This window comes from Lycorma delicatula, chromosome 4, assembly GCF_047948215.1.
Source record: "Lycorma delicatula isolate Av1 chromosome 4, ASM4794821v1, whole genome shotgun sequence".
NCBI classification, from domain to species: domain Eukaryota; kingdom Metazoa; phylum Arthropoda; class Insecta; order Hemiptera; family Fulgoridae; genus Lycorma; species Lycorma delicatula.
Genome location: NC_134458.1, coordinates 115786426 through 115811346, shown reverse-complemented (window position 1 = coordinate 115811346; position 24921 = coordinate 115786426). Strand labels below are relative to the sequence as shown.

Below are 24921 nucleotides of genomic sequence, written 5' to 3'. Positions count from 1 at the left end.
ATTGTAATTACAATTGTCACATTATAACTGAATAGCCTTTCGTAAGGTTATTAAAAAACGTAAATAAAAAAACACAGGAAAACAGAGGTACTTAAACAATTATCTGTATAATAATTTTAGTTTTTTTTTATTTTAAGAATAAAAGATATGAATTTTTTTTGTAATTCCAAGAATTTTTAAATAAACGTACTTGAATTTAATTTATATATATATATTACGTACGTCGCCTAATATGAATTTTATCGTTAATTATTTTCATCGTCGCGCATACGACGTCAAGGTATTTTCCGAGCTCAAAATTATCGTAATAGAGTGTAAACGTATTATTTTATTATCAGTTAAAAACGAAGAAGTATTACGATAACAGAAATTACGAGCAAAAGTGTTTTAAACAGTAATGTTGCGCATTAACAATCAGTGGCCTTGAAAAGGTTTATTAGATTTAATTCACTATTATACTACGTTACGTGCTTTTTTTCATACTTTGCTAAATTTTGTACAATAAATTTTATTAGACTGTAATAAAAATGCCAGAACTGATAAAGTTTATATATGTATATATACTCGCTATACTTTTCCGGCACTGAGAAAACTGAAGCTATATTTCGAAAATTGGTTTCTCAAAATGATTTCTAAGATTTTCCCTTACAGCTAGCTTCATTTAAACTATTATTTAAAGAAAATAAATTAAATATTTACTACCTCTGCGCTACATTTTTTGCTAAGAAGGTACCTTTTCCAAACCACCTAAGAAAAAAGTCAAATTAAAAAAATTTCAAATTTCCTCTACCCCCTCGTAAAATTTTCATACAATTTTGACAAGATAAATACTTTGTATATTAGTGCCTACTGACTAAACTTAAACAAAAACGGTTTATCTTGTTGAAAGTTTTTTAGCGAAAGGCAGTGGGACATGCGTACATCGGGAAAAATGTTTGTGTTTTTGGTTTTAATGGATTACTTAGGTTGTTGTAAAACGACGAGATTTATTAAAGCCCGTTAGGTAATTTCTTTACTGAACATCATATAAACTAATCATCATTATATACTAATCGGTCAGGGTTCGCTTCGCTTGCCCTTCCTGTCTAGCCAAATTGTGATCCCGTTTGATCCCCCCCCTCTGTTTATTAACCTCATGCTTGTGAGAATAATATTGATAAATAACAATTAAAAAGTGTTCAATTTTCAATTTATAAAAATTAGCAGTAATCCATTCAGCTCAACAATTTGGTCAGCGCAGGACTCGAAACTTTCTGAAGTATGCGGGTTTCAGAATATTCAGCCCCCATCTTAAAAATAGTAGTTATAGCTGGTTACCTGTCCTTCATACAGGTTAAAAAATATTTTACACGGCTCTTAGCGTTACCCTATAAGCACTAAGGACTGTAGTGTTTGTCAGAAGGTAACCGTACTTCGTTTCTCTTTTTTGTTTTTATTTTAGGATTTTTTATTTTATTTTATGTTCTTAACTTTTTTTGGGTTTTTGTGGATCAGGTTATGAAAATCATAATCTAAAGAATAGACTATAAAATATTTACAGCTTTCCTGTCTGAAGTGCATATATATAGATTGTTCCCACAGGAGACTCTGAAGCAAGCCACGTACAGTTGTCCATGCCAGAAGCATTAACTCTCCAAGTGGAATTGTCTGCCCTTGTGTCTTATTTATTATCATCGAAAAAGCAACTTTAAGTAGAAACTGGAGGCGCTTAAAAGTGAAGGACAACTCTAAAGGAATGTGCGCCGTACACCGTTGCACATTTTAAGCAACGTTTTTTGATAACCGGAAAAAACACTGTAGAAAATTTAGTTTAAAATAAGTGGTTTCTGAATTAGATTTGACCAACGGTTTCGTCATAGTAAAGCTGAATATCAGCAAGGAATATAATCCGATTGTTACGGCAAGAGAAATTAAAATGCCTACCATCTTAAAACGGTGAAACCTTTGGTAACGGAAATAGTCCTATGTTCTTTCCAGATATAAAACTATGTTCCTTTTAGACTTCAGTTCAATTGGTTGAGTAGTTTTTGTTGAATTAACAGACTCGCAGAATCCACTAGATTTCTATGTTTATAATAAATCAGATATATATATATATATATATACAAAGAGAGAGAATGAGTGAGGAGTGATAAAGCAAGGAAAATAAAAATTAACTTTAAAAATTCATAAATAATAAACTAAAATATGTAATGACTATTCCAGTACAATAAATATTAATACAAGAGTATTGCAAATTATAATTTAGGACCTCTATAGTTTATCATAAACATAAATTATTTAATAATTTATTTTAAAAACGTAAAATTAAGTTAATTGCTGCTGATGAGATGATAATTAATATTGAAACTAAAAATATAAATGAAGTAATTGACAATTAACAGAGATACTTAAAAATTAATATGCTTAAGTTAAATATAACAAAGTGTATTACCAATAAAATAACAGATAATATTTTGTTAAATGAAGATAATTATAGAATATGTAAATTCCATAAAATATTTAGGTGTAATAGTAGTTGACGAGTTAAAATTTAACAAACATATAGATTATTAATGTTTGTATAAAGAAAAAGAGTAAAAAATAGAATTAATTTTTACGTTTAATTAGAAATAGATTATATGTAACTTAAGTCTTTAAAAATAATATAGCTCCAAACATTGATTTTTATGTTTCTATATTATTTTCTTTTTTTCTTTCTTTTTAATGAGGGTCAATTAAGAAGAATTAAAAAAATCTATATGAATCATTTTAAAAATAAACAGATATACGTAAATATATTGATCCAAACACTTCTAGTGTTTGGCTTATCCAGAACTGGAGAAGCTTCAAAACGTGATTAATTATTGAATTAAAAATAAAAAACCCATCTAGTACTAAATCATTTCATTTAAAGTATTGACTTTTTTAAGAGATATTAATAATAATTAATGTTTACAAAAAATTTATGACTTGAAAAATAAATAAAGCAAAGAAATCTGTTATTCAAAATTCATTGTATTACAATATTTTTAATTATTATTTTATTTATATTTTTATATCGCCACATAAGCTTGAACCTTGTGCATGGGACATAGAAATGGAATTTTGTAGAGTACAAGAAATTCCTGACCGGGATTCGAACCCGGGACCTCTAATGAAAGGCCAAGAAGTTACTCTTCTGCCTAGGAGTGTTTGGAATATGCCAAATTGCGCAAAAGAAGAGATAAATTATGTTGAATTTAAAAGAAAAATGCAAATTTTTTTGAAAAGGTATGTTAAATATAGAATAGTTTATTTACGATAACTGTTTAATTGCAACATCCTATTTTGCAAGTATATTTTTATTTTACTCTATTAGAAGTAGTTTATTTAATTTTTGTAATAAAAATTGTGAGAAAAATTACGAAGTGATTTTTAATGATTTTTTTTAGAAGCTTATGACGTCAAGATATTACACCATAAAGCAAAACAAGTTTATAATAATTTCACTTCTTGCTAATTTCTTCTTTTTTTCAAAAATAGAGAGATAATTAATTTTAAGTTTCACTGAAAACCGCTAAATCCTGTTGAGAGCACGTGGTATAGTAACATCGTTAAATGTTTTGATAACGCTACTTGATTTCTATTAAACTGAATTATCTTAATAAAAATGTTACAGTAGTTTCAGTTAGAAATTTTTTTCATTATTAAAAATAATATAAAATTTTATTACGAGTATTTCTTATTATTTCTTATTGTTTTTTTTCGTATCAGTACCTGCTGATCTCAGTCTAAGCTGTCAAAAAACAATTTTTATTATGTTTTTTTTTACTATTTTTGTGAAAGAGATTTAAATTAATAATTTTCATCCACTTATTTTGAGGCTAAGTTAATAAAGAAATTGAATTCACCTGTTGTTCTTTCTTCCACTAAGAGACACCATCTGTATTTTCCTTTATTGTTGCACTGTAATCTTCAATTTTGCTTTCCCAAACCGACTTTCTTTTTTTTTTTTAGTTAATGATTAATTTACGACGTAAGGGCTTGAGTACGGTATGAGAATTTTGTAGCACGCCTGACCGGAATCCATACCCGCGACATTCTAGATGGAAAATTTTACCACTCCACCATAGAGGTCGATAGAATGATGGTAACTTAAACTTAATAAACAGCATCTCTAAACAGCCTAACATCACCTACAATTCATGGAGAATCTTTAACCACGAAATTCTACGATGATTTTTGGTTTTTTCTTAGAGGTATACTCTGCGAAATTAACCAGTTACCACCATTATTATTTGAATATTTATTTGTCAGAATTACATATTTAATTATCTTAAATGCTTAATTTCTTACTTTTTATAAAATGAATTTAGTCAATACAAATTATATCTTTTTATATGAATTAGACACCCAGGAATATGTCCTGTCTTCAAAAAAACATCCAGAGTTGGAGATTCTAAAGGAAATTTGAAACTTCGGATAATTTATCCAGAAACCAATCATGTTGATTTTTACTAGAGAATGTAAGTGAATCTTAACACAGTGGTTTCCTGTTGACTTTTTTCTGGATCTTCGTACAGTTGATCAGTAAACTTTAGCTCAAATATCCTTTTCTTGGACGCTTTCTTAATCTAGAACAAGAAAATGTTCGATATTCCATCCACTCAAGTCTAACTATCCAAAGAATTTACTGGTACCTAGTAGAAAGAATTTCCTTATCTCAGGAGATATTCCAACATTGTTCTCGTATGCTACTTGTATATATCAACATGTTAAAGTGTATGTAACAGTCGCTCTTTCTTTAGCAAAGACAGATAAAATCAAGATTTCCTCTTCATTCAATCTAAGAAGATAAGGTATAGTGATAAATGTATTTTTCAAAATTTTCGATTAAGATTTTTCCAAAAATTTTGATTTAAGTGAAAAAGAACGTATTTGTCCAACAGGTTTTTGACCCTCAACCCACCAGGTTGGTGTAGTGGTGAACGCGTCTTCCCAAATCAGCTGATTTGGAAGTCCAGAGTTCCAGCATTCAAGTCCTAGTAAAGTCAGTTATTTTTACATGGATTTGAATATTAGATCGTGGATAACGGTGTTATTTGGTGGTTGGATTTAAATTAACCATACATCTCAGGAATGGTCGGACTGAGACTGTACAAGACTTCACTTCATTTACACTCGTACATATCATACTCATTCATCCTCTGAAGTAATACCTGAATGGTAATTACCGGAAGCTAAACAGGAAAAAGAAAGAAGAAAAGGTTTTTGACCCTCAGATAATACGGTTTGTAAAAGACTAAATAAAAATTACATAATCTATGCAAAGTTGTAATCAATGATGATCTATATAAATCGATGATTAAAACATCTCAGCATTGATCTTAATCATTGATTTTAAAAAAGAAGTTACGTTTTACCAATCCGCTCGATTTTCTTAAGGGTTGAGTTACCTATCATAGTCAACTAGATGATAAAAGTAAAATCAAAAAATGTAATAATCTCCCTTTACATTAAAATAATATACTCTTAAACGAAGTTTATATTTTAAAAATCTCCAAAAATAAAAGTAGGAAAAAATATCGTTGAAAAGTTATTGTATAATTAATTCATAATACTTACCGCCATTTTAAAAAGTATTATTTTTTAAATTTCATTCCTTCACCTTAAAATTTTTCAACAAACGAACTGTTCGTTACTGAATTCAATATATTTGTGTGTATATATATATATATATATGAACATTCTTTATCTCAGATTTTAAGTTTGATTTTGGATTCGGATTAAGAATCGTTAGTGGATTACAAAAATACAAGGATGGCCGCAATTGACTGTCAGGTTCACCTCAAAATAACCGCCAAAATTAAAATTTTGTAATAATAATTACATAATAACGCAGTAAGCTCTAGAACTGGTTCACGCCACTAATTTAAGGTTTACTAAAATGCATAAAATATATATGAATCAATTTCGTAAATCAAGTGTAAGACGCTAAAATGGTAGTAAAACTAACTTTCTAATAATTTACAAAAAATAAAACATGCCACAAAACCGCCAAAACACGAAATAAATAAATTATATTAACTTTGAGTATGTAGAACCCCATAGAGATTTATCGAAACCATAACAAACTCATTTACGTCACTACAAGATTTTAAAACGTTTTTTTCTAAATTTATAATTATAAAAATGGGTAACTTTCTAATTGTAACAGCTACTGAAAAGGAACCAACGTTAAATAATATCATTAATTATGTTTAACACAATATGTGAGATTATTTGATAGGCCACCAAATAATTATCACGTGATCTAAGGGAACTTTAAAAAATAAAAATAATCCCTTAACAACTTATACAATCTTAATATACAATAATGACATTACTGAAATTTTTCAACTAATTATGTTATAATGACATTTATAAAAAATAATATTTTATAAAACGATGATCGTACCAGTTTTATTATAATTGTGGTTTACAGATGTGGGTACCTCTCTCTCTTTTTCTGTTTAGCTTTCCGCAACCACCGTAAGGTATTACTTCACAGGATGAATGAGGATGATATGTATGAATGTAAATAAAGTGTAGTCTTGTACATTCTCAGGTTGACCATTCCTGAGATGCGTGGTTAATTGAAACCCAACTACCAAAGAGCACCGGTATCCACGATCTAGTATTCAGATCCGTATAAAAGTAGGATTTAAACCTTAAAACTCTCGACTTCGAAATCAGCTGATTTGCGATGACGAATCACCACTAGACCAATCCGGTGGGTAGACGTGGGTGCCTAGTACAAAGCATAAAAGCAGAATTAAAGCAGAGGAAATATGGTTTCTGAGATCTATGAAGGATTGCATGAAACTGGATAGGATTTACAATGATGATATACGGAAAGAGTTAAATATATTTGAGATAGGAGTTTAGGTAATAAACAAAGATTATTAGCTCACCTGGAGAGGATGCGGAATGAAATGTTTCCCTAGAAGAAATGAAGATATAAACCTGTAGGTCGAAGAGAGCTGGAAGGACCAAGGAAGCGTTCGTTGACACTTTGAAGCATACTTTTGAGATCAAAACAGGCGATTCGCCTATTCATTGAAGGACGAAGAAGAAGAAGAAGAAGAAGAAGAATCATTCAACGTAAAGTTAAGTTTTAGCTGTTTTATGTTGAGAAAGTTTTGTTAACATCATTACCAGATCTTTAAAAAGATTAAATTCCTTTTGTAGTTGGGATCAAAAGTTTATTTATAATACTGAATAGATTTCTTAACGTTATAGAAAACAAGAATAATTTTGCATAAATCGTAAAAACACAATAAAAATTATTTTAAAAAGTAATAGAAAATAAAAACACGATTGTAAGCCAATAGGGGTTTATCTATAAGTAATAATGTTTTTTTTTAAACCAAGTTTTAACAGTTGTTATTGATAGACGTTATTATCAATATGTTATGGACCTTGTTATTAAATTACTATAAAGTTCAATGTCGTATTAGGCCTACATTATTGACGTACAAACCAATATTGTTTCACCATACATAATGTATATCTTTTTTTTATTTTAGGCCAAAAAGTTTCGTATAAATAATAATTATATATTGAGTATGATGGAGTTATGACGTAATTTGAATTTATTGATTGTGTTTATAATAAGAGATGCAATGCCTTTAACTTCCCTTGGCTGTTTGAGTTCAGCCTCGATCGTTCCGTTTCGATTTGATCGTTGCTCGTTGTAATTTATTGATTTAAATAATACAACCCTGAAGTATTTAAAAAATAAAGGAAATATAAGTACCTAATTATAAATTATTATATCCAACAATTGCAGTTAAGTGATTTGTGAGTGTAAAAAAGAAAAAAAATCAACTATAATTTTATTGGATTTAAAAAGCACATTACAAGGATCATAGTGACGTAATTTAATAAAAAAATTACTAAAGAAATTAATAATAAAAAAAAGATTATTATTTACGGTAAGTACAATAACTTACGTTTTCTTTTTTTGCTTATAGTATAACTTAATTATTTTTAAAAAATATGGACTTAATTTGTTCAGTACTTACCTATTTTAGATGTTATTTGCATAGTATACCAAAAAACCATCTATCAATTTTTATTTATCGATTTAAAAATCGATTCTTATCAAATATCCTGCGAAAGGTTTCTAGCAGATATAAATCACGGTATCAATCTATTCATTCAGATAAATCTGGTGCACAAGGAAAAATATAATGAAATTTTACGTATGAACACGTATTGAAATTTTACGTATTTTTATCTTTGAAATCAAGGACTGATTCTTAATAACATTTTATAAATGACAATTTTATGTAAATTTTTAACGACTAATTGTATGTATTATTTCGGGTATTTTTATTATTATTATAACCTTAATATAATAATATGGCTGATTAATATCAGCCATATTCAGCCTACCAATCCACCATTTATTTTATCAAAAATATCGATACTTAATCAAATACCAGTGCCACTGAATATTTGTTTAAATACCCAATTTACCTCTTTTTAACAATATAAAAATGTTATTTGATTAAATGCCGCAAATGGAAAAGATAGGTTTTCTTATAAAAATAATATAAATTCAACTCGGTATCTGTATCTAAAGTATAACAACCAGTTCTGTAAATTTAATCATGAAAACAGTTTAATATCGCTGCTGACATTTAACATTAATTTTTGGAATTTGCCTACTAACAAACTCGAGGCCATTGAGTTCCTGCGACTGCGTAGCATTCTACCGAGAAACAGGACATATTCCAACGGATTTTCTATGTGTTTTTACAATACAGATTGTATTGTATGACGTTACAACAGAATTACTTGCCGGTTCAAAGTCAATATGCGTGTCGGTACATGGCTGAAAGAATTATAGCTTTGTATTGTCATACGTTTTCTATATAGTTGGGCGTTCGAACTATCAAGTGTTGTTATTGGTGAATCGGGTATGGGTCCGAATAGAGTAGTCGACTGGAATAACTTCATTACAGAAGTGATTATATTAAACAGCACAGGCAAAATAAAACTGGGGGAACCGATACGGTCATTGAAATCAATGAGACGCTGTTCTACAAGGCAAAAATCATGCTGGTGTGTCTATCTACACACAATAGGTTTTCGGAGGCATTTCTCGTGAAAACGGTGAGTGTTTCATTGTAAAAATTGCTGACATATCGATTCGAACCCTGCTCAACGCTATCGAAAATAACATTAATGACGAAAATATATTTTACTCGATTTGGTGCGTACCAAACCGATACCCTGGAAATGGAAGGTTCCGCCATTTTACTTTGAATCATCGATACCATTTCGTTGATCCACACAAGTGTGCTCATACTAAAACCATTGAACCCGTCTGAGAAATGCAATAAGGGACACGTTCTAATGCAATAAGGGACACCTGGCCAGTGGAAGTCGCCATGTAGTAGTCAGTAAGTAAATTTTCCGTGATCTTTTAGTTGAAATAATGCTTTAGCAGGTACATTAACAACGAGTAAAGAAATTAGTTTGAAAAAGCCTCCGATTTGAAGGAAACAAGTAGGGGCGCTGATATTCGATAAAAGTACCAAATTATCATTATCGGATAGTCTCCCTCCCCTTTCCTTGGGAATATTTATATCATCCACCCATTTTTGTACACTTTTTTATCGAATTAGGATACACATCCGTGACCGCTTAGGAATATCTTTCATCGGATATCCTTTCCAAATGACCATGTAGAATAATTGTGATTCTAGAATAACGACTAGATCATCAATGACTGCGATCTAATAATGACTTTGTGACACCAATTTTATTTCAAAGAAACATTTTTTTGGGTACAGACGTTCTTGCTTCATGTGTGGGCAGACAAAATATTGAGGCTGTGAGCCGATCTATCTTCATTTAATATGAAACAAAAGAAAAATCATGCAAAATTCATATTCTTTTAGTATTCTTTCCGTATTGTTTTTTTTCCGGAAGATCTAATACCTTTTTGAATTCATTAAATAAACATTTCATCAAATTTGATCTCCTTCGATACTTGCGCTCTTGGAATTTATTATGTAAATCCAGTTTCAGTTAGTACATTATAAATTTTTCCCGATAGACTGATAATCCTTTACAAAAAAAAATCATTGCGCAGTTCTGCACAAGAAGGACTTTTCGTTATTTTATTTTGTTTCTATGTTCCAACTTGCAGCATCATAACGAACCACGCTTCTAACTTGCTCAGCTCAAATTTTTTCAATTAATCTTCATAACATTTTCACACTCACAACTTCAGATACACTACTACAGCACACCTAAATTTCAGTGAAATTGATTTAGTAGTTTTGGAGATTTTTGAGCCAAAACATTTTACACATAGGCCTATATGTGTATATATATATATATATATATATATAGTTTAAGTGAATTGTATTTTCATACTTTCTCATACCTCAAAACGTAAAGAAAATTTATTCCCATCCCTCAATCGCACGCACGACCGAACGTAATACCGTACTTTTCTTCGAAAAGTCGGTAAAAATGTTTTGATTATATATTGTATATTTCTTATCAAACCTTTTAGAAACTATTGTGTATGTGTAACATTCCATAATCTTACAATTGAGGTGAAACACAAATAGATTATTAAATTTTCCAACAACAAAAAAATTATATTAAAAAAAATCGTTTATCGTTTATTTAATGTTATGAACGAAAGAATTGTAACTTTTATAAAGATGAAATAAATATAATTTTTAAAAATTTATAATCTTTAAAAATATATTGTCAGTTGGAATCCCAATTGAAAAAATATTAAGTGTAATTTTTATTTTTTTTTATTAAAGTTATTTGGGTCACTTCTAATGAATCTATTTTTTTTCTACCATATCAGAAAGAGTTATTTTTGGAATAAACAGAAAATACTTATACGTAAATTATGAATATTCTAATAGAAATATTAGTTAAAGCATTTTATAATCCAAATGTATCAATTTTTTTTATGTAAAGTATCACGCAAAGCAGTTCTTTATTTAGCATTTATTAAAAATGCCGTATAGTGTGCTCTATTGCCGTATAGTGTGGTAATATGATATTTTTTCCTTATATTTTCTAGCATAATTTCCATTGTCCGTGTTTAGTTCAATGTCATTTCCGGGTTCCCTCTCATTTCAATACCACTGCTGGAATTGCTGATTTATTCTATCTCCAGTTCATGAAAAAAAAATTGCTGATTTGCAGTAATACTGACCTGTAACAAAATGGTGAATTGATGGTCGTATTACATAACCTATTATTATTATAATTATTAGTATAAGTACATATCGTTATGAATGGATTAAATATCATGCAGAAGTTATGAAAGATTCATTAAAAAAATGTTGCCAAATTTAGCCATTCTGTTTAAAAAATATAGTTTCAAATTTTTAGTAAATAAAAATAACAAATACATATTCGTGAATCAAAGGAAGGCACTTCAGCACAAATAAAAGTGTTAACAGGAATAACCCAAAAAGTGGACCTACAGGTATCCTTTACGTTAACGGAAATCATGATGAACATGAAATCATTCACACAAAAGACTATAGGAATGAAATGCGAAAAGATAAATATCTTTGACTTCTTTAAGCACCTAGGACAGATATGTGCAAGAATAGAGGTAGATAAAGCGTCAATTAAAAATAGAATATTGAAACGGGAGAAGTTTATATTTATCACAGAAGACATCTACAATAAGAAGAATCTCTCCAAGATCACGAAATTAAGACATTATACAACTGTAGAAAGACCAATATTCTTGTTCGTCACTGAAACATTACATCTATCCAACTTCAAGATCATAGATATCGTGAAAAATTACTCAAGATCGAAAGAAGCTTATTAAGGAAAATCCATGGTCGAAAGGTAACAGAGGAAGGATACAGACTGAAATCGAACAAAAAGATCTACCGAAATCAAGAACATTTAGAAACAGCGATAAGGAAAAGATGGTTGGATTACTTTAGGGATATCATCAGATGGACCCGAACAAATAAACAAATCTTTGACAACCTATTGAAGATGGAAACAGATCAAGTTACCTGAAACAGATGAATAGGTTCCAGAAGATAGCCTTGAAAGAAGAGAACTGTTTCAATATAAATAACTTCTGAAGAATAATTTACAATATAAAAAAGTTTTATGTGGAAGAAAAAAGGTCAGAAATAAAATAGATAGATGAACAAAACGAAACTATGCTAAAAAAATTGAGAAAAGCATGAAAGAAAAATAAACAAGCTAGAAAAAGTGATATTTTAGCGTTCTTAGTTGGCCTTTTCGCTTAATTTTTTTTTTTTTTTATAGTAATGATCCAAAAAATTAAAATAATTTTAAATCTTGAAAAATTTGACATTTTTCATGTTTATATTGTGAATTGTGAATTACTACAATTTATAGTGAAATATGCGTACCAATACAGATTTTAGAAAAAATGTCGGGACAACGAAGACCATTTTTGACTTTTTTTGACCATTTTTGGCTTTTTAATGTTTAATATTAGAAATCAGATTTAATCATAATAAAACAATACGTGCCATTTTTAAATAAGTAGAAAGGTGTTTCTTTAATAATGATCAAAAGAAAAGTTTTTTTTTAATATAATAAATCAAGTTAAAATAAAGAGAAAAAAGAATTATTTACAATCTAAACAAGAATTTTTTTTCATTCCGGATTTGTAGAAGATAAAGAAAGGCAAGTTTTGATCATAAAAGAGTAAATCAGGGTGTAATTTTTTCCCCATTACTTTTAAAATTTTATATAAAATAAGTAATACGAAGGAAAAAGAAATGAATTTGAAAGTAAATTAACTTCCCAAGGGGATAAAATAAGAATATAAAGATTCGCTAATAACATTATTATTCTGACAGAAAACAAAAGGCTAGAAGCAAAATTGAAAATTATGAATTTATTCTAAAAATTTAAATTAAAAATTTGAAAATAAATAACAATAAAATATATATAATCAAAATATCACGAAAAGAAAGACAATTCTTAATTAAATATTAATACAGAGCAAAATAATATACACGAACCAGAAATACAAAATTTTATAATTTAGGTAATAAAATTACAAAAAGTAAGATAAATCTAAAAATCGGGCTAGTTAAAGTATGGAGAACTTACACAAAGAAAAGAAGACTATTATAATAGAGGTAATGTTACCTGTCTCGTGAATGGTGGGGAAACATTTTCCGAAATTCTCCCACCGTCACTTATGTACTGGCTCAAGAAATGTTGGTGGATGCGCAGGCAATGATGTGAGTTGACAAACTTTTGGCTACTGCGTTTCAGAGATTTATTTGTCGTACACACATTTAAAGGAGAAGCGAATTATAGTAAGGTTATATAACATATACAAATTATTATTTTTACGAATATTGGTTGCTATGAAGTAGAGACGATACTTTAGTATACTTATGAAGTGAACTGTTAGTAGGAATAATATTTTATTATATTAGTGGGAATAATTCTGTAGAGTATTTCATAGTTTTTCTATTTTAGTATTATTGTTAGTAATTCTTTTCTTTCATGATATCATGAATAGGAAAATCTAAAGAAAAAAGGGTTTTGAAATGGGATTTTCTAAGAGGATGTTGAAAATTATGTAGTTCGATTAGCACAAAGAAGTGAATATTTTCGATGACATATATTGTTCTTATTTGTTTAATTACTGTAGAAATAGGTAGTTTGTTATCTTGGCCAGCCTCAAAGACTATGGGACCGATTTGAAAAACGCTTTTCCTATTTACTTCTATAAAAATGGTACAAGTTATACAATTAAGTTTTATTAAATATTTTAAATTAAACATTAAATCTATATTATTAAACATTTCAATCAAGTCAAACATTCCGGACTACCTGGCTTAAAATAATTAAGAAAATTCTCTATTTAGGAATTTAAAAAAAAATTATTTTATAATTTAATCATTTACGATGCATTAAATATATATATATATAAAACGGTAAAATCAAACGAAATAAAATTCCCAAGTAAAATTAATAAATATTTCTTTCTTTTCTTAAAACTAAAAATAAAAAAAATCCCTTTTACTCTGTTTAAAGAAATACTTTTGAAACATTTTAGCAAAGAATTTCAAGTAGAATATATTAATCCTTTTCCTAATGTTTATATTCCCCTCCCTTGACCCAATGAGATGAGGATGACATGTAAATGAGGTGTACATGCTTAATTTGTACGTTGCAATCTGTTCATCCTGTAAATAATAAGTAATCCCATGGTCCAATGAGATGAGGATGATATGTAAACGAGTTGTAGTCTTGTAGAGACTCCGGCCAATGATTCCTGAGCCGTGTGGTTAATTCAACCCCAACCACCAAAGTACATCGGTATCCACTAAACTCTGACTAGGAATTTTCGCTTTTACTAGAATATATTAAATAATATAAAATTTGTAGAAAACATATTTTTTTATTTTGCACAGAATAAAAGTTATTTTAAACCTTTTTGGATTTATAAGATCATACAATAAATAAAATTTTTTGTAAAAATATTATTACAATTTTGATCGATAAAACTATAACTTGAGTGAAGCCGGTATAGCAGCTGGTGTGTTTGTCGCTTTTCTTATTTAAGAACAAGTACTAAGTACAGACTAACCTTCATTACAATGGCACCTATTTTATTTTTAAGGTGGTGCCAGCTATTTCTGAGTTATGTCAAAACACTTAGCAGTACAAAGTATCTGTCTTAATATCTTATAGGTTGCCTTATTGTGATGTGTCGTGTAATGTTGGCAATAATTAACTCTCATTTTAACTGCACCATCCACTAATAATAAAAATAATTGCAGGAGGCCGCAAATGAATAGTATACCGCTCTCTTTTTATATGCCATCAAATTTTCCTCTTTAAAAATATAAAGAATAATAAACAAGGTATGAGAGAAACATAGTTTGAGAGAAGAGAACGGGAGGAGGGTAGAGAGAGAAATCTTTTCTAAAATTAATCACGGGTTGTTTGCCAAATAATCTGATTCACTCTTGCTTGATGGCTGCTAAGTGTCTCAAATTTTCTGTTTTAACCAGGGACGACGGTTCATATATATATATATATATATATATATATATGTACTTGTATATGTGTATGTACTCGTATTTTACCACCTACACTCATTCCAGACTTTAACTGAACGTTTTTCTTCAGTTATTATTAATTCTGAGAATATTTTGTTGATATAAATTTTAAAGAATATTTATTGTACTTTTCTATTATACTTATGGAAAATTACATTTACCTACTCTGTTTTGTAAGCTCTGAACAATTTTAACTATAGTATCCACATACCTTTTATTCATCTTCCACTCCATTTGTAAGATGAACAGATGTACACGTGATAGTCTAAAACCTTTTGAGAAGAGACAATACATGCGGCACAGTTTTACAACAGAAAAGGATACAAATTAACTTGTTATTTTAACTTACAAAATTATCGTAATATATTTTATGCCTGTACATTATGTAAAGCGCTGGTGATATACGAGATGCATCAGTTGAATTAGCTTTTCCGGAAGCATAATGTTAGTCAATATGCAGTCTGACCTTGTGGTTTTCGGATTTCCGGTATCACTTTTAAGGGTGAGTAATATACGTATTTTCATGGGCGTGGCATATTGAAATGAATATAAATTCAATTTAGTGAAGAAAGAAAAGAAAAAAATAATATTTTCTATTATGCCTGAATTGGAATACTATTTTTGGGGACGAATTTTAATCAGATGTCAGATTCCTTTTAACCGTTAATTTTATGATAACAGGTAGCTACAATATATACGGTACATTATATATAATGGAATCTTTTACACAGGCTCCGCCTACCTCTTTTCATCAATTTTTTTTTTTATTATCAATTTTTTTGTTTTAACTTTATTATTTAACCTTTTTTGACCACAATTATTAGGTTTATATTTAAAACTGGCCTTTTTATCAATACCATGATTTAAATTTTGTTTATATTTTTAAGCAAAATTTTACCTTTGTTTTTATACACAATGATTCAGGTGAAAAGGGAAATAATTTTGCAACTGATAAAAATTCCTTAAAACCTACAGATATACAGTTCTGGGATCTGTTTTATTCGATTTTCAGGTCATAAAACATAAGAAACCATCAAGTTTATCTTTTATCTAACGCTTTAAAAATTCAAACCTAAAAAACTTCTTTTTCGTCACCGAATTTTTCTGTTTTACTTTGGATATCATGAAAACTACGGGCTATACAGTTCTGAGATCTGTTTTATTCTATTTTTTAGGCTAAAAAACCTATGAAACATCAAGTTTACTCGTTATATAATTCCTTAAAAATTTCATTATGACTTCATTTCACCGGGGGAACTGAAATCTGGGCAAAGTATTTTGCTTTCTTTTTCTTGTTTAGCCTCCGGTAACTACCGTTTAGATAATACTTCAGAGGATGAATGAGGATGTGAATATAACTGGAACTCAGTAGCAGGTTACGTTAGGCAGATTCTAATCCAGAAATATGTTGATGAAAGAAGCCAAGGATATTAGTATAGACTAGGGTAGGGAGGACAGCCTCAGCGGGGAGGGCCGACATGCCGAGGTGTGTCGGTTCCAATGAGCCGCTGGGGACTCCAGGGGCTCTAAGGTAGGAATATTGAAAAGGAAGATCAGTGAAAATACCCGATACCACCCCACGACAAACCAGGTATGGCTTGGTGTCAGAAATGGGAAAATCTAAATAAGGAACTCTCAAAAGAGCTGAGCCGGTGGGCCGACCGTCATGCCGGACGTACAGCCGGTAGGTGGGGAGGCCCAGGGGAGTTGAGAAGAAAAAAAAAAGGATGAATGAGAATGTTATGTATGAGTGTGAATGAGTGTACTTGTACATTCTCAGTTCGACCATACCTAACCCACCGGGTTGGTCTAGTGGTTAACGCGTCTTCCCAAATCAGCTGATTTGGAAGTCGAAAGTTACAGCGTTCAAGTCCTAGTAATAGATATTTTTACATGGATTTGAATACTAGATCGTGGATACCGGTGTTCTTTGGTGGTTGGGTTTCAATTAACCACACATCTCAGGAATGGTCGAACTGAGAATGTACAAGACTAACACCTCATTTACACTCATACATATCATCCTCATTCATCCTCTGAAGAATTATCTAAACGGTAGTTACCGGAGGCTAAACAGGAAAAAGAAGAAGAAGTTCGACCATACCTGAGATGTGTGGTTAATTGAAACCCAACCACCAAAGAACACCGGTATCCACGATCTAGTATTTAAGTCCGTGTAAAAATAGCTGGCTTTACTAGGACTTGAACTCTGGAACTCTCGATTTCCAAATCAGCTGATTTGGGAAGATGCGTTTACCACTAGACCAACCCGGTGGGTAAAGTATTTTGCTAGCTGTAACTCGATAACAAAGCGTTTTGATCTATGTTTGCATGAAATTTATTCTTTATTTAAAGCTCTAGAATCAGTTCCCAAATTATTTCCCTTCCCTCCTGAATCACTCAATGTATATCATAACTAAAGTATATTCACACGTAAATATGAATTTAACTAGTGAAATATATTCAATATTGGCTCTTGAGTTGCGTAATAGATAATTATTGTTTATAAAACAAAAACAAGTTAAGTGTATGTAGAAATTTGTTTATAACCAACCTTTTATATTTAATTGCCTGTCATATATTGTTTCTTTTTCCTGTATTTTATTGCATAAAAAGACAATAACAGTTATTTTTTCTTTCATTGTTTTGTTTAAAAAATATATTAAAAACAAGCAGAGGTTTTTTATTTTTAAAGAGGTAAATAATAATAAAAATTATTGTTTTTATTATTATTATTATTATTTTGCAAAATAACTTCTAGTCCGGTAAAAAGTACAATATCCAAGTTTCATAATTATTTTAGATATATTGGTATTAAATATTCACATTATCAATTAACTAAAATGTTTTGGATTAGTTACCTATTGTATTGTATTGATGTGAATTAGTAAGCCTGGTATTATCAGTTAATTATCAAAAACATTGTTTATTGTACTTCCAACCAAAGAAGTTTGGTCTAGGATCCATGGAACCTTAATCCAGAAACGTGAAATTAAAGATAAGGATAAAATGAATAAGGATAATTTACCACGGAAAAATGGTGACCAGTGGCCAGGAATCGTTATCATGGCCAGAAAATAGATTCAAGGCCATCTTCTAATTCTAAATGGATACCTATCCCTTGAAAATAATCCTCAGAAAATTCGAAAAACAAACTAAAATATTGATTAATTTTTAAAAATATCTATATGAATGGTAACTACAAACCATAACAGTAAAAGGGAACAAACAAAAGAATTTGCGAAACCGAAATTTGTGATGTACAAACTCATTACTCAGAAAAATAAATTACTGCACAAATCATATGAAACAAAAAATGAGGATAAAAATAACAATATTTAAAATAAATAACCTACAGTTTTTATTCATAAATTTCAAATAACTAGAAGATGTAAAGAGTGTTCGCTAATAAACCACGATGGGAATATCACATTACTGATAAACGGTTTGAGGTTGACCACATTAAATATTAAAACATAAATTAATTATTTTTCTCGAAAAAAAAGCAAAAATGGTACTGAGAACAGCCTTAATCTTAATCTTCCTGAAGGAACTGCCTCGTCTGTCCAGGAATTATGTGTCATGAAAAAAATTTGATTTATAAACCTTAAAAATAAATTTTTCTTATATTTTATAAGTCTAATAATAAACAAAACTAATTTAAGAAAATGGGTTATTTACATCTTAAAAAAAGATTTATCAGAATTAAAAAATTTGGATAAATCAATGAAACTGTAAACGCAAAGTACATTGACTAAACCGTTATGTTTTATTTAAAGTACATCCCATCCTCATCGACAAGCCCAGAGTGACATTATCTAGCGATGACAGGAACGATTTCTTGTCTTATATATTGGTATGGATTTAAAATTCAATGTCAAACGTTACTGAAGCTATAAAAATGACGCGTTTTAAAACTATACCGTTAATTTTGGAAACAGAATGTAATTTCCTTAGATACATATATATGGAAAATAAATTAAATGACAAAGCAAACATATCTGTTGAACCAAATATACCAAAATAAATGATCAGTCAGCCGGTAAATATTGTTTGCCAAATTATTTAATTATCAGAGTATAAGAGAAGCTGAATCAAAGCTATTTCTAAGTTTTTAATGGAACAAAAATAGTTCGTATTAAAAATATAAAACTTATACATTTTTTAATATTAGTTCTATTTTAGCTGCGATATTTAACATTATGTACATTTTGAGCATGATATGCTGCTTTAAGTTTCGTTAAAATCCACTTAATCGATTGTAAAACTACTTACTAAAGCACGCGCAATTTTGCACACACGCGCGCGCACGTGCTCATTTATATGTAAAAATCTTAATTATATTTTTATTTGTTCAAAAAAGATGATTCAATAATTTCCATTATTAAATAATAACGATAAATAGACTGGTGTTAAGATAATAATTCAATATAAATTAACATAAGGATTAATAATAATTCGCAAACTGACATGTAATAAAATATGAAATGCATTTTATTAAATTTTCATATCTTTTTTCTAATGCAGTGTAAAGACCATACAGTTACTGTCTAATTATTGTATAATACAGATTATCTGTATATGTTACAATACTTGACAAAATCAAACAAAAGTTTGTTTTCCAATGTTATTTATAAAATGTAATTTAATCCATATTAAAACTCGTTTTTGGGTAGAACATATAAATGATCTAGACTGAATGATCTAAACTACAAAAAACATTGTTTTTTTTTCTTTAAATATCTATAACATATATGATCTAGAGTCTAGATTTATCCTTTAAATAATCATTTTTAAATGTTATTAACTTTTTGAAAATTATTTTGTGTTTTCTTTTTGCATGAATCCTTGGAATTATAAATTAACAAATAAATCGTTTCAGATTATAAATAAAATTATACTATCTCTTGAAAGTTGTGAATAGAATTTCATGAAATTTAGTTGCGCAATAGGATTATGGAATTCTGGATAATATATATATTTGAGAACTTGCGTATGGTTGTTTGTGCCTTTTGTAATAACCAGTCTTTTACTGAAGATATAACCTCTAAACAAACTTCAGTTTTCACATATGAATTCAAAATTTACATATAAATGTAAATTTTACATATGAATATGTTTTTAAGTGCAGGTGCGTTAATACAAAGTTTTAGAATTGATTGAAAAAAAAAATACAAGTGCATTTTAAAGAAACCTAAAGCACGAGCTCTAAAGGTACCAATTCAGATATTTTATAAAAATTTGCCTCAAATATCCTATATTTTCTCGAAATATGAAAAGTCAGAGAATTTTATTGATAAGTTCAAAACTATAATTACGTGGGTAAGTCAATTATTATCCGCAATGTAGTTATAAATCTTATTGCAATACAAATAGGAATCTTACATGTACATCATTTTTCAACACAGTCCCCTTGCATTTCAAAGCACTTGGCCCATCGTTGAACAAGCTTCCTGATTCCCTCATAAAAGAAGGTTTTCGGTTGAGCTGCGAGCCAGGAATGCATCCTTTCTTTCACTGTTTCGTCCGAGGTAAATCGGCCCCCATAATCCCTCTTTAAGTTGACCAAAGAAGTGGTAGTCAGAAGGGGCAATATCAGGACTATACGGAGAATGAGCCAGTACTTCAAAGTTGAGTTTCTGGAGCGTTTCAGCGGTGTGGGTAGCAATATGTGGACGGGCATTGTCGTGCAACAACACCTTTCGACAGCAGTCGTCGGCGTTTGCTTCGAATTGCAGGCTTCAGCTTGGCAGTAAGCATCTCACTGTAACGCGCACTGTTTATTGTCGTGCCCCTTTTCTCATAATGTTCCAGTACTGGGCCTTGTGAGTCCCAAAAAACCGTAAGCATCAGTTTTCCTGCGGACGGTTGGGTCTTGAACAGTTTTTTGCAGGGCGAATTTGGATGTTTCCATTCCATACTCTGCCGTTTACTCTCCGGCTCGTAATGATGGATCCATATTTCGTCACCGGTGATGATTCTGTCTAAGAAGATGTCCCGTTCGTTACCATAGCGATCCAAATGTTTTTGGCAGATGTCCAAGCGCGTTTGTTTATGCAACTATGTGAATTGTTTTGGGACCCATCTTGCACAGACTTCATGAAACCCAAGTTTGTTGTGGATGATTTCGTAGGCAGAACCGTGACTAATTTGCAGACGATGTACCACTTCATCACTTCGTCTGTCTAAGGAAACCATGTCACGTGCACGCTCAATGTTTTCCTCATTTGTGGCGGTAAACGGTGGTCCGGCTCCTTTGCTGTGCGTAACACTTGTGCGACCAATTTTTAATTTTTCAATCCATTCGTTGACACTACGTTGCGGCAACACACTGTTCCCTTACTGTACCGAAAGTCTTCGATGAATTTCGGCCCCTGATACACTTCCGACCACAAAAAACGGATCGCTGAACGTTGCTCTTCTTTGGTGCAAACAGAAAGCGGAGCAGCTATGGTTAACGGCAGGGCAGCAATAATGGAACTAACCTAGCAGCATCAAACATGCACAGACATAACAGCAATTAAACCACGCATGCGTCATCTACGCAATACGACAATACTACCAACATAAACAAAAATATAACTAAATTGCGGATAATAATTGACTTACTCTGTATAATAATTATTGTGACCTAAAGGGACCTTATAAAACCTACTTTTCCTGTGCTAAATTTGTAATCTTTAGGAATACTTTTCCAAGTAACCAATTATGATGGTGACTTTAGTTTTATTCTGTTTCTCTTTAACTCTTTTTTTTAATTTTTAACTTGGTTTAAATGTTTGTTGTATATCAACAGATTTATAAATTTTTTTAAAGTACTTAAATTTTACAAATTTTTTTTTCTTTAATATTTAATATCAATTCAACAAAGTAAGGTATTTTAAAACCAAAATTTTAATTCCACTAATAAAATAAAAACAGATTTAAACATTAGAAGTCATACTTTTTGCTGAGAATAGTATTCTTAAAGTTAGAAAAGTGATTACTTCGGATTATTAATGTTACATTTTGAAATAAATATTTCTGTAGAATTTCTTATTAAAACGAAATAATAATTAGTTATATAAGTATTATAAAAACAAATAGATAATTTGATAAACTAATTACTAGTAAAAATAAAATTTAAATAATAAAAAGTCGCAGTACATAAAATAATTCCATTTAGGTAATTTAAGTTGAATAAATAATTACCTTCAGACAAAGCTCACCTTCACTATCACTATCGTCTCTGGAACCTGTGTCAACGTCATCATTATTCCATATTAACTTGTCTTCTGTTCCATCCATGGCAATCTTGATGCTGCATTTTTTAAAGAAATGAGATATTATTCCATTCTGGATTTTATTCCAGGCAATAGAAACCCATTCTTCTATTGTTGAAGAACTTGTCTTTTTTATTTTTCCTGAGGCAGTTAGAGAATGGTTTGATGATAGTAACCAGTTTTCGTATTCATTTCTTAAGTGGTCTTTGAAAGGCTTCATTGAGTGACTGGAAATCATTGATCATACTTTTCGGGATTCACAAATTTTTTACTTTATTTTTCACTGAATCCGCTAAATGTCTTTAAATGTATCCATTACGGGCATATTTTAGGAGAATTCCTGGTCTTCGTTTCACACGGCATTTACCCAGTCTTCCATAATTTTGGAAGTCATACATCTATTCTTGTGGATACGCACTATCACATCACTGGGAAATTTCTCAATTTGGGAATTGTTTTCCTACTTAATATTAAGAATTACGGTAATAAATTTCATTACAGTAACACGTTGGTTTTCGTAATCCGTACCAAAATTTTTATTTGTTTTTCACCATTTGAAGTTACTGTATAACTACAAGCCAGCTCAAAATAAAAGAGGGTTTCATCCGCATTTAGATGATCAATATGAGCTCAAAATATGGGTACGTTACAATTACTGTATGTATGTGCCCAAGCACGTGATTGGATAGATGGAGGAGAAAGGGAAGAACTATGCATAATAATGTTTGTTAGTTAATATACTTAAGTAAATATTTTTAATTACTTTTTCTAAATTCATTCCATCTCATAAATGTAGTAGCATGCTTGTTTTTCTTTATTTGAATAGTAATTGATAATAGATAAGCTTCTACTACGCAAATACTACAACAGATAATTTAAATATTACATTCTACATAAGAATAAAGTATAAAATGAAATTTCTACTCTATCAAAACTAATACTCATGCTTGATGCCATACCTTTACTACAATATTATCAAATATTATTTTAAATACATTGAACCGAAACGATTAAAATATACTATAAATTTAAAACACACACACACACACACACACACACACATATATATATATATATATATATATATATATATATATATTCATATTCATATAAACCTTTCAATAGTTTTTGAAGAATTAGATCTTTTTTACTTCCTTGTATGAAGTAAAGGAAATATTGTGATCGCGAAAAATTTCGGTTTCCAGATTTCAACGGAAATATTCACTTTTACTAGTTTCAGCGTGACGTCTGTACGTACGTATGTATCTCGTATAACTCAAAAACGATTAGCCGTAGGATGTTAAAATTTTGGATTTAGGACTGTTCTGCACCTCCCCTTTTGATTGCAATTGAACCATTACACGCAGTGATTTCTATTATGCCTACTTGGCAAGTAAAAGAATTGTGAAAAAAAAACCATTAGATCAGTGACAAACTGCTGAAATTTCTTTTCACACTTTTCATTAAGTACTTGAAAATGCTTAACAAATGATAAGTTAAATTCAGTGACACCATCTACATATTTACTTCATATCTGGGAAATCCGCGTGAGATCTCATCTTCAGCTCTAATATCCACAAACTAGTTTTACTTTAAATGGGTTTAAAGAGTTTACAGAGCCTGTTATTTTAGCGACATGTTTGGCTTTTCGTTGCAACTCCATCTTTAAAGAATTCCATTCTTTCTATGATATATGTGAGAAGCCCAAATTCATCAGCCAACAAGAATCATGCTAATTTATCGAAATTTTCCTTTTTTGTCGTTATTTTACTTTCCCGTCTACATAGCGCTGTGGCAGAGCTATAACTCTAGAAGAGAAAGTATTGTAATCGGTCCAGTTTGGACATGTGCGGTTTTCACCGGTTCTTGACGTTTTGACCCCTAAGGAACCCAAAAAATCGGATGGAAATTTTCCGGATGTTAATGGTCGTTTGTACGTGTGTTCGATGTTGGCCTCTAAATCACTTTATATCTTTAAAACTACTGAAAGGCTATTGACCAAATTTGGTCAGATTACTTCTATATATGGGTCATTGATGGTATTAAATGTTCAACTCAAAAGGTCAAGGAGGTGAGGCTATGGAGCAAGGTCACCCTCAGTATCTCGAAATTTCGTCTAATCAAAGACATATTTTTCTTAGACACTTTTGTTAACAATTAAAAAATAACAATTTTTGCAAAATCGCACCCCCATCCCAAAAATGCTGTGTGGTCGTCTGCTATGTTGTAACCTCACAGATGAGCGGTAGAATAAAATAAATGAATAATATTTAAAGTGAAATAGTAACTCGACCGTCCGGTTGACTCTGCTCTGTACCTGGTGCATTAAGTCTCGCGGCTACACCAGTCTGTCGACTGTACAAGCGCAACTTGTTCTATTTAAGTTATGAAATTACATTAGTGTAGTTAGTGCCAACCGTCGTCGCTAGTACCACCACACCCGCGCTAATTAAATACGGCATGCGCGCGCGCTTTAGTTAGAATCATTAAATTAATAAACGAAAAACTATTTTATTTTAATAAAATGATAAATGTTTTAAATTATGTGTGCATGTGTTTGTAAGCCGATCATCAGA

The 24921-nt window shown here is 30.2% G+C and overlaps 1 protein-coding gene and 1 long non-coding RNA gene across 4 annotated transcripts in view; one reads left to right on the top strand and one right to left on the bottom strand.

Annotated features, from left to right (window-relative positions):
- LOC142323788 (uncharacterized) overlaps positions 1–7179 on the bottom strand; it is a 130995-nt gene extending 123816 nt beyond the window's left edge. Inside the window, exon 1 of the long non-coding RNA XR_012756162.1 lies at positions 6915–7179. This is a non-coding gene — a long non-coding RNA (uncharacterized LOC142323788). The remainder of the gene's footprint in view (positions 1–6914) is intronic.
- Positions 1–24921, top strand: part of Tob (Transducer of ERBB2) — a 275091-nt gene that overhangs the window by 147845 nt on the left and 102325 nt on the right. For 2 of the 3 annotated variants that reach the window (XM_075363994.1, XM_075363997.1), the window contains exon 1: positions 7625–7937. The exons of the other annotated variant lie outside the window; for it this stretch is intronic. The gene's annotated coding sequence lies outside the window, so the exon portion shown is untranslated. Of the gene's footprint in view, positions 1–7624; positions 7938–24921 lie in introns of those variants that run through there. 3 annotated transcript variants of the gene reach the window in all.